Genomic DNA, 9,803 nt, shown 5'->3' on the forward strand with positions numbered 1-9,803 from the left:
AGCGTCAGAGCCGCGGCTGAGGCCCTCTGGAGGTGAACTCAGCCGACCGTCAGGGCCTCCGTGTGAACTTGAGACTCCGGCGGGCGGGGTGCCCGAGATGGGCGTCGCACCCAAGTCCCTGCTTAGTAAACTTGCACCTGCCGCCCGGGTGTCTGCCTCTTTCCTGGTCTCTCCCGCCCTCCACGTACGGAGCCAACTTCAAATGCCACCCGGGAAACTCCCGAGCCTGCGAACCAGCCAAGGGCAAAGCTGGGTGGGTCGCGCTGAGCACCGCTCCCTGAAATCGCTGTTCCCACGTTGGGAGCGTGCACTAGGGCTTGGGGGAAACCTTTACTTATTGGGGTCCCAGTCACGAGTTAGCTGGCCGCTCCTGAGACCCCAGGGCCCCAGCACCCGAAAGGGGCCCACAGGCCCGTGCCCAGCCTAGAGGACCACATGCGGCCTCGTGGCTGCCCAGCCCTCGTGTGTCTGCCTGGCTGGGCCACATAGCCGGTGTCCGGCTGCTTGGAGGGGGTTTTGGGGTGAAGTTATGGTCTAAACAGCTGATTTAAGTAAAGCCGGTGAGCGTCCGCAGTGTGGGCGGGCCGCACGCAAGCGGTCCAAGGCCTTGAGGCAAGACTGAGGTCCCCGGAGGAGGCCATTCTCCTCCAGACGGCCTTCGACTCCAGTTGCAGCACCAGCTCTTCCTGGGTCTGCAGCCCTGCCGCCTGGCTCGCCCCATGGATTTCAGACCTGCCCGCCACTCAGTCGCGATCCAGCCCCTCAAAATGCAGCTCTCTCCCGGAGAACCACGACTAAACCCCCATGTTCGACACCCACTCTATTTATCTGAACCCACATTCCTGCATCCTGGTGACGCCCCGCGGAACACACGCGGGCAGGTGGGGGGCTCCTGCACGGTCCTCTGCCCTCCTCCCTTCCAGGGCACCCCGCCTGCCGGGTCCAGGGAAGCAGACCTGTCCCACCTCCTCTCTGCCCTGCGCCATGCGCTGGCGTTTCCCTCCTTTCTCCTCCCACCAGCCTGGCCTGTGCCGCCCACGTGTCCCGCTTGGGCCAACAAAGCAGCCTGCTCCCCTGACGCCCCTCCCTCCCTCCCTCCCTCCCTCTCCTCACAGCTGCCCAGACAGACGTCTGGAAACAGGGTGGGATGCGCCTGTCGCCTGCCCAGGGCAAGTCCTCCAAAGGCACCCTTGCCCCTCAGGGCGTCTCCCCCTGACTTGGCGCAGCGGCCGGCCTCTGTCGTCCTCCACCTCCTCCTCTCCTGCCCAGCCCCTCACCTTCTCCGCGTCCAGAATTCTACGGGGCCTTCCCACCACGGCCCGCACAGGCTCCCCACCTCAGGGTCCCCCCACCTTGGGGACCCCACCTCTGTGCCGTCCCGAGTACCGTTCCCTCCGCCTGGGATGCGCTACCTCAGGCCAAGGCCCCTTCCCACCGTCCACAGGCCTCTGGCCGCCAGCCACCTGGCACCGACCCTGTATCTCCCCGGGCACATGGACTCCTGTGTGCCAGACCTCTGTGCCCCCCGTGTCCTCGGGCTGGTCTCCCGTGCTGCGCCCCACACTTCCTAGGGCAGGTCCGTGCCCGGCTGCTTCGCTGCCCCTGGGCCCAGCTGCCCGGTGCCCAGGCATGAGAAGCCCAGGGCCACGTCCCTCTCTCGGGAGCAGAGAACAAGCTGCAGGGTCACCCGTGGCTTCCTCTACAAGAGCAGAGGCAGGTCCGCTCAGCCCTGTGTCCTGGCAGGGGCTCGACTCGTGGCACAGGGCATGCACCTGTGAAGATCCCCTCCAAGAAAGGACTGACTTTCACCCGCTCCCCCCAGACTTTTCTCCCTGTTGGGTGGGGCTGGGAGGGAGGCGCTGACAGGGGGTCTTGGCCGTGGCCTCAGGGGACGAGGAGGAAACGGCCAAGGGCAGGGTCCCCTGGGCGTCCAGGCGTCCAGGCAGGCACCGCGGCCTCAGGGCTCATCCTGCCGGCGCTCAGCCCCCCTCCTGCGTGTACCGCACTGTCAGGGTCACACTCTAGGCGTCCTCCCGCCAGGGTTTGGGGCCCTGGGGCCCGCGGGCACCCTGTAAACCTCTCTGCTTCCTGATCCATTATGTTGTCGAGCGAAGTAACTGGAATAACGACCCCCTTGGTGATGACAGAAGCATCACAGTCAGGTCCGTGCATGCAGGTGGTGCCCCGGGAACCAGCGGCCACCCAGACCCGCCCAGAGGGGCCGCTGCCATTGCCGCCAGGGGTCCCTCCACGGGTGCCTAGAGAAGGGAGCCTCAGGTGTTGGGCCCTGTCGTGCTCTGTAGACAGGACAGGGAGCATGGTCACGCAGGCCGCGTCTGGGCTTGTGTGGGGAGCAGAGGGCGGGGTCCCTGGGGCGCTGACGCTGGTGTAGGGTGCACGGCCCCCTTTCCCCACCCCCGTCCACACATCTGTGTCGGGAGGGCCACAGTCGCTCTCGCACTTGCTCACTGAGTCGCCTCGCTGACTGACCCACCAGCCTCCCACCGGGCTTCCCAGCAGGGGCACAGGGGGATGTGGACTGCAGGGTGAGAGGTGCCCAGCCCAGGGGTGCAGGACTGGGGAGGGGGCCGAGCCCAGGGGTGCAGGGACTGGGTAGGGGGCCGAGCCCAGGGGTGCAGGGACTGGGGAGAGGGCCGAGCCCAGTGGTGTATGGACTGGGGAGGGGGCCGAGCTGAGGGGTGTATGGACTGGGGAGGGGGCCGAGCCCAGGGTGCAGGGACTGGGGAGGGGACCCAGCCCAGGGGTGCAGGGACTGGGGAAGGGGCTGAGCGCAGGGGTGCAGGGCGATGCAAGGTTCCCATAGTCAGAGACGTTCCCACCCTGCTGGCACCCACCCTCAGCCGCGCCCAGGTGCCTGGGTCACACTGTGTGCTCTAAGGATGGGGGAGAACAAGGTTCAGGTGACCCCGACGCTTTCCTGAGTGACAGCCACCCTCAGACAGCAGGTGTCATCTGAGAACATCCCAGCCCCGTGGTCCTGCCATGGCAGAGACCTGACCAGCTCCTCAAAATCCAGTCATTTCGAAAACAAGGCACAGTTCTTGTCAAGTACAAAGTACCTGGTCTTTGCGTCAGGGACACTTCAAACTTTAAGGAAGCCAGCGATTCTGTGTAGGCAAGTCTTGTACTTTTCCAAACCAGCCACCTTCCTAAAAAGGCTGAGGCCTCGAAACCAACGGGCCAGGAGTCAAGGAGCAGCTCTGCTTGCCCTGAGCACAGGGCGCATCTGTGCAGTGTCAGCCACCTCTGCTGGGGCGGAGTGGGGGGGGGCAGCCACGCCTAAGAAGATGCACAAACAGCCCTCCTGGCGGGATCAGGTGGCCGAGACGGGAAACCTGCAGGCCTGCACCTTGTCAACACGGCTGGCTGGCGTTCAGCCCATCCTTCTCGAGAGTAAAATGGCGCAGCGACGGCTGGCAGATTAAAGCTCCTGGGGAGTTACTGCTTCCAGAAGAGAGGAAATGGAGGCCCTCTGCAGGCCCCTGTTAGGAGGAGGGCAGAGTGCCCCAAACAGTCCCCGTGGGGCAGACCAGTCCTGGCTAAAGTGGGGCTGGGGTGAGGTGACAGGCGACCAGGCCCTGCCCTCTGAGTAGCCGGCAGGCCACCCAACCCTGCCGTGTCCTGCTGAAAAACACGTTGAGGTTCTAGTGGGCCTGTCTTCCCGGTCTTGGGAGGCCTAGCATTTCCTGAGGTTCAGGTTCATGTCTCTCGCTCACTGCAGGGACTGCTCGGTGCCAGACCGGAGTCTGGGAGAATCGGCCCCTGATGACAACTGCTCTCGGAAAAGCCCCTCTTCACTTGGGGGCCGCAGGGCCCTGCCACACACACAGCCCCGCACGTGCCACCTACAGCCCCACCGTCGGGGCGTGGACCTCAACATACCCACAAGCCATCCAGCCCGTGCCCAGAGGCCGGGAAGGGGCTGCCACAAAATGCCCACCTGGGCCCACAAGGCCACCACTTTAATAACCTAACCCAGGTCAGCAGGAGGCTGGGGCCTCTGTGCCCTCGTGTCACCACATCCTGGTCACCAGAAGATCCTTGAAAGTCCAAGGGGAATGAACTGGACACAACTATGTTACGTGGGGCGTGGCTTCTAGAGCCTCCTCGTGTCAAGCAAGCAGCTGGCCCTGCGCACCCCGGCCCCCAGGTAAGCACAGCCGCGGGGCCTGGGCTGGGCCTTTCCCCCACTTCCTTTTGTCTGCCTGCCTCTGCTGGGAGGACACTGGGACTGGGTGGGTGGGCGCGGGACACACATCCCTTTTTGTCTTCAGTCACATTCATCCATACTTGATGGAGGCAGGGGGCCGAGGTTCCACAGAAAAGCGGGGACAGGGGTGTTTCAGGGCCAAGTGGCCAGCAGCCCCCTTCCCGATGGAAAGGCCCAGCTCCCCACCAGCAGCGTCCTAGAAAAGTCCGCTCGCCTTTCAAGGAAACTCAGAAGGTGGAAGAAGACACACTCACCCACTGACCCCAGCGCTGGCCTCAGCTCCTCCCCCGCGGCCCCTCCCCCGCAGCCCCTCCCCCGCAGCCCCTCCCCACTCCCCAGCCGCTTTCTGCTCCAGCCTTCCTTTCTGGGGAGGAAGAAGAGAGGGGCCGTGGCCACGCTGCTAAACCAAGGAATGCCCTCAACTTGGTGATTCACAGCTAATGTCGTTTTGTTGCCTTGCGCCAATGCCACCAACGCCCCCCCACACACACACACAAATCACCCAGAACAGCCCGACCCTGTGACCTGGGAAGTTCCAGTCCCCCTGGGAATCCCATACCCTGCAGGCAGGCAGGTACCCCTCACCTGGGTGTCTCCCTCTCGGTGCTTTTGCCGGTCCTCCAGGCTCCTCCAGGTCAGCCTCAGGCAACGTTCAGAGTCGCGCCCTCTCCAAAGGAGCTCAGAAAGCCCACGTTTCAGGCCGCACCTGGATGGAGAGTCGGGGAGGGGGGCGGGGGGCGGATAAAGGAGGCCGCGCCGCCAATGCAGACCAGCGCCGCAGCCCCGGACTGAGTCGGGATTACGGGCCAACGTGGGGTGTGGGTGTGGTGGTGATGGGGCTGCGGGAAGCCGCGGAAGGAGTGCAGGGTGGGCGTGCCGGAGGGGGCCGGGGGGGGCGGGGGTGCCGGAGGGGCCGGGGGCTTCCTCTAGAAGGGCTGGCCGGGAAGCGCCGGACCGCTCCGCGCAGAGCCTGGGCCCGGACCGGGTCTCTAAGTAAGAAGACGCCCAGGGGCGATAGCAGGCCCGGGGGAGGGTCCTGACCTTCGCCTCTGGGTGGGACCTAGAGGCGTAAACCAGGAAAGGCGACGGCGGTGCCGGGGTCGCAGGAAGGGGGTGCCCCCCGCCGCGGAGACTGACACGCTCACCTGCGGGGATCAAAGTCGGCGTCCAGACAGGGTTCACGGTTCCGGGTCCGGGTCGGGGTCTGGGTGGGCTTCGGGGTCCGTATCGGGGTCAGGATTTGGGTTCGGGTTGGGGTCCGGGTCGGGGTAAGGGTCCGGGTCTGGGTCAGGGTCCGGGTCTGGCTCCGGGTCCGGCTCCGGTTCGGGATCGGGGTCCGGCTCCGGGTCGGGGTGAGGGTCTGGGCGAGGGTCCAGGTCGGGGTCCCGGGGCGGCGGAGTGAACGTCGCCGCAGCTCGGTTGCAGTCAGGCTGGAACCCGCGGGGGCGGCGGTTGGGGACGATCCCCCAGGGGGAGGTGCCCGGGCTCGGGATTGGCCGGCGCCCCAGCCACTGCCCGCTTCCTCCCGCCCCCGCCCCGCCTTCTCCCCCTTTCTCCCAGCCCCGCCCTTCCTCACCCCCCCACCCCCGCCGCCCTCCCTCCCCGCCGGACCAGCTGGACGGCCCGGCCGCGGGGCTTGAGCATCCCGGGTCGCACCTTGCTGAGGGTGCAGCCTCACGGGGTCGCAAGGTCCTTGGGTCCCATTCTCCGGCGTTCGCACGGGCCCGGGCGCACCGGTGGTGTCTGGTGGAAACGTCCCGCCGGACCTCCACCAGCCAGCGCGCACCCGCTCGCACTGGAGGCGCAGCGCGGAGCGCGGTGCCTGGCGAGCGAAGGTGCGCCCAGGGACCTGGTGACCTGCGGGGGGACCCAGAACCCACCAGTGGGACGCGCGCGAGGCGGTAGTGGGAGAGCCCGGCGCGCGCGTGGAGGGATGCGCGCCGTTTCCAGTGCCGCGGGGCCCGAAGCTGATGCAGCCGCGGGACCCCGAGGAAGGGCTGGGGTATGATGTCGAGAGAAAAGTAGGTCCAGGGCCCTGGGAGGGGCTGCGAGGGAGCAGTCCTGAACCCTATACCTCACCAGTTCCCAGCTTTGTTTTTCTTCATAGCTCGTGTCAGCTTCTAGTATATTACCTTATTTACTCTTTCATTTTGATCAAGTCCCCCCACCAGGACAGGTATTTCTGTTTGCTGCGGAGACCCAAACACCTAGAAGAGTGGCTGGCGGCTCAGAGTTATTTGTTCAGTGAGTAAGTTCGTACCTCGGGGTCACACTCAAACCGACAACTGGGGTAAAGCTGTTCCCAACTCCATTTACTCATGGCTTCCTAGGGACGCTCTCAGTACTGCAAACCTCAATTATTTCACAGACTCAGTTGCAGTGTGATTTTTCAGGTGTCTCCCCCCACCCCCACTCAACGGTGAGAGCCTTGTATTTGGGTACAAGGTATTTTTCATAATGCCAGCCATCTACTGGGCACTCAATAGTATGCTGAATTCTGCAAGACAGGGACCAATCTTCCTATTTTATAGAGCAGGACAGTGAGGGTTGGAACAGATCAAAACTCGGGTAAGGGGGCACAAGGCTTTCCCCTGTTGCACAGCCTAGAGAATATCCACCGTGTCCTGCTGTCCGCGTTTGCCCTTCACTATGTAGTCAACACTCAGTGGGTGAGTCTCATTCGTCGGCAGGCAGAAACTTGTTGAATAAATGAATTTATTAGCAAACCATTATAAATTGTGCCCTTACATTTATTTAATTATGCCCTTACATTTACACCTTTCAAAACAGCTTTATCTACTATCTCATGTGATCAGCCCAAAGTGAAAACTGGCAGAGGAAGTATTACGCAGTGGCTAAGCACGTAGATTCTGGAGCCGGACTGTGGGGTCCAAAACCTGGCTTTGTCACTTTCTTGCTATGTGATCTTAGGCTACTTAACCTCTCTTTGCCTAAAAAGGGGATGATAATAGTACTTACTCATGGAGGGGTCTGAGGATTAATTGAGTTAATATTTGTAAAACATTCAGAAAGTGCCTGGCATGTAAGGGCTAAGGAAGCGTTAGCCTCTCTCCTTTTTTCCACCCAACAAGACAATATGCAGATAGAACAGATCAACAACGTAAAACATGTGCAAAGCACCGGGCCCTCTGTCTCACAGGGAGGAGCTCTGGTGGTCTTAACTTATTCCTCCAGCCCTTCCACTTCCTTTCTAGCTGCAGCGGTGACAGAGCAAAGACCCACGTCAATGAGGATGGCCCCTGCCGTTGTGCCAAGAAGGACAACATGAGCGGTGAAGACCTTGGTGCTGGGGACAGGGTAGCGCAGACCAGCATGTTCCAGAAACCTCAAGAAGGCTTGGAGTCCAGGTGTCGTGATGCCTGGATATGTGCGTTGTCTTGTCTGGGTGCTTTCTGGTTTTGTCTGTGTTGGTTTATAAGCTTGTAGGGGAGCTGTGACAACTCCCATATTTGCCCAGGCTCACTGTCTGGAATCCCTAGCTGGCCATCCAGATCTGCACTGGTACAGTCCACACCCATCTCCAGGAGGCCTTGATCTGCTCATCTCCTTTGTCCAGTTCTCAGCAGAGATGGGGCTGAAGGGCATCAATCTTCCTGATGCTCCACCGGGTAGCAGGCGTTGGCTGGGATCCCCTCTCTGAGTGAGTTAGCTCAATGTTTCCCTTCCTTTTACATCTTCATATGCTCCAAATTGTCACAAGACGCCCTGCACGCAATTCTATGTCTGAGGTTGTTTTGTGAAAGTTGTCATATAATTCCAAGTATCAATGTTAATATCCATGAGCAGTTATTACACATGGTGACAATTATCTTACATAATTAACGAAGGAAATTAAAATTTACTTTGTGACCTTTTTGGTGTCACAATAACTGGGCAACAGTCAACCTAGTCTAAGTTCAGTCTAAGATGCACAGTTTCATTTTCCTAGAAGGTGCTGAAATAACAAGTTGGTGCTGCCCTGGTGCCCTTGCTGGAACGTACCACCAGCCTGGAGATGCAGCTCCGAGGCCCAAGGCAATTTCCTATGTGATAAACATTATATGCTAAACAGCAAAGGCTGTTAACCTTTCTAGCTGAGAGTTTAATGATTCTCGCTCCCTAGAAAAAGATATAAAATGTCCAGCCTGGAGAGGAGGGAAGGAAAATAATTTTTTTAAATTATATATTTACAGAGAAAAATGTCTGGATGGAAATACATGAAAACACACAAAAGTAGTAGGATCTTAGGTTTTTGTGGCTTGTCTTTTTTGTTAATGAATAATTCTTAATAGTAATAAGAAGAATTATTTGTAAATAATAAGTATCAAATAAATAATAAGTATCAAATTATTTCTTACTTGGTACGAATTAACAAAGAAAAACACCCAACAACCTGTTGGAAGAGGGAATGCTTTAGTTCCAGGAAACAAGATAAATTGCTGGTTGATTTCTCCATCCTCAGTTTTTTAGCTGCAAAAGTAGAACAGAATTTCAGCTCTGTCACTGCAGCCTTGCCTAAGGATGCCGGTGAGGAGAACTGTCCTTGCCTCAAGGCACAGAGCTCCAGCTCCACCCGGGGCCCATCTCACTGTGGATCAGCTGTTTCTACAGATTCCCTGAATAACTGGCCCACAAACTGCTGGTTCTGCTTCAGGGTGGGCTTCTTCCAGAAGCCTGGTACCAGGCTTGTTCTGTTCTGTTGCTTCAAAAAGCTTCTCTGGATGTAGACTTTTCTCTTTGGACCCTGGTGGCTCCACTGCCTTGCCAAATGATTTTTCCCTCTTAAAGAGAACAGTTGTCAAGAAGATGTTTTCTGTTTATTTGCTTTTGTTTTTAAAGGGGGAGCAACAGGAACTCTCACACGTTGCTGGTGGGAATGCAAAATGGTGCGGCCAGTTTGGAAGACAGTCTGGGGGTTTCTTACAAAACTGAACATATTCTCACCATACGATCCAGCAATCACATCCCTTGGTATTTACTCAAATGAACTGAAAACTTATGTCTGCACAGGAAACCTGCACATGGATATTAATAAGAGCTTTACTCATAATTGCCAAAACTTGGAAGCAACCAAGATGTCCTTCAGTAGGTGAATAGAATAAACCTTGGTTTTATTTATGTTCATCCGGACAATGGAAAGAAATGAGCCGTCAAGCCATGAAAAGACATGAAGGAACCTTAAATGCATACGACTAAATGAAAGAGGCCAACCTGAAAAGCTACGACTGTGTGATTCCAGCTATATGGAAAAGGCAAAACTATGCAGGCAGTGAAAAGATCAGGGGATGCCAGGGGCTGAGGTGGGGGAGGGAGGGATAAGCAGAGCACAGGGGGTTTTTAGGGCAGTGAAACTACTCTGCATGATACCGTAACGGTGTCATTATACGTTTGTCCAAACCCACGGGAAGTACATCGCCAAGAGTGACCTGAAGCAAACTATGCGTGGACTTCTGTTAATAACAATGTATCCACATTGGCTCAGTTGTAACAAATGTGCTGATTCAGTAGAAGATGGTAGTAATAGGGGAAACTGGAGGAGGGATGAGGTGGGTATATGGAAACTGGAGGAGGG

The 9,803-nt window shown here is 58.4% G+C and overlaps 1 protein-coding gene across 4 annotated transcripts in view; it reads right to left on the reverse strand.

Moving 5' to 3' along the window:
• FRMD1 (FERM domain containing 1) overlaps positions 1 to 5,647 on the reverse strand; it is a 38,582-nt gene extending 32,935 nt beyond the window's left edge. For all 4 annotated transcript variants that reach the window (XM_029223340.1, XM_029223344.1, XM_029223342.1 and 1 more), the window contains exons 1-2: positions 5,377 to 5,647; positions 4,817 to 4,937 (exon numbers count right to left, since the gene is read on the reverse strand). The gene's annotated coding sequence lies outside the window, so the exon portion shown is untranslated. The remainder of the gene's footprint in view (positions 1 to 4,816; positions 4,938 to 5,376) is intronic.
• Positions 5,648 to 9,803: the final 4,156 nt, after the last annotated feature.

The sequence above is a fragment of the Monodon monoceros genome, unplaced genomic scaffold, assembly GCF_005190385.1.
Source record: "Monodon monoceros isolate NGI ecotype Baffin Bay Population unplaced genomic scaffold, NGI_Narwhal_1 Super_Scaffold_15, whole genome shotgun sequence".
Taxonomy (NCBI): domain Eukaryota; kingdom Metazoa; phylum Chordata; class Mammalia; order Artiodactyla; family Monodontidae; genus Monodon; species Monodon monoceros.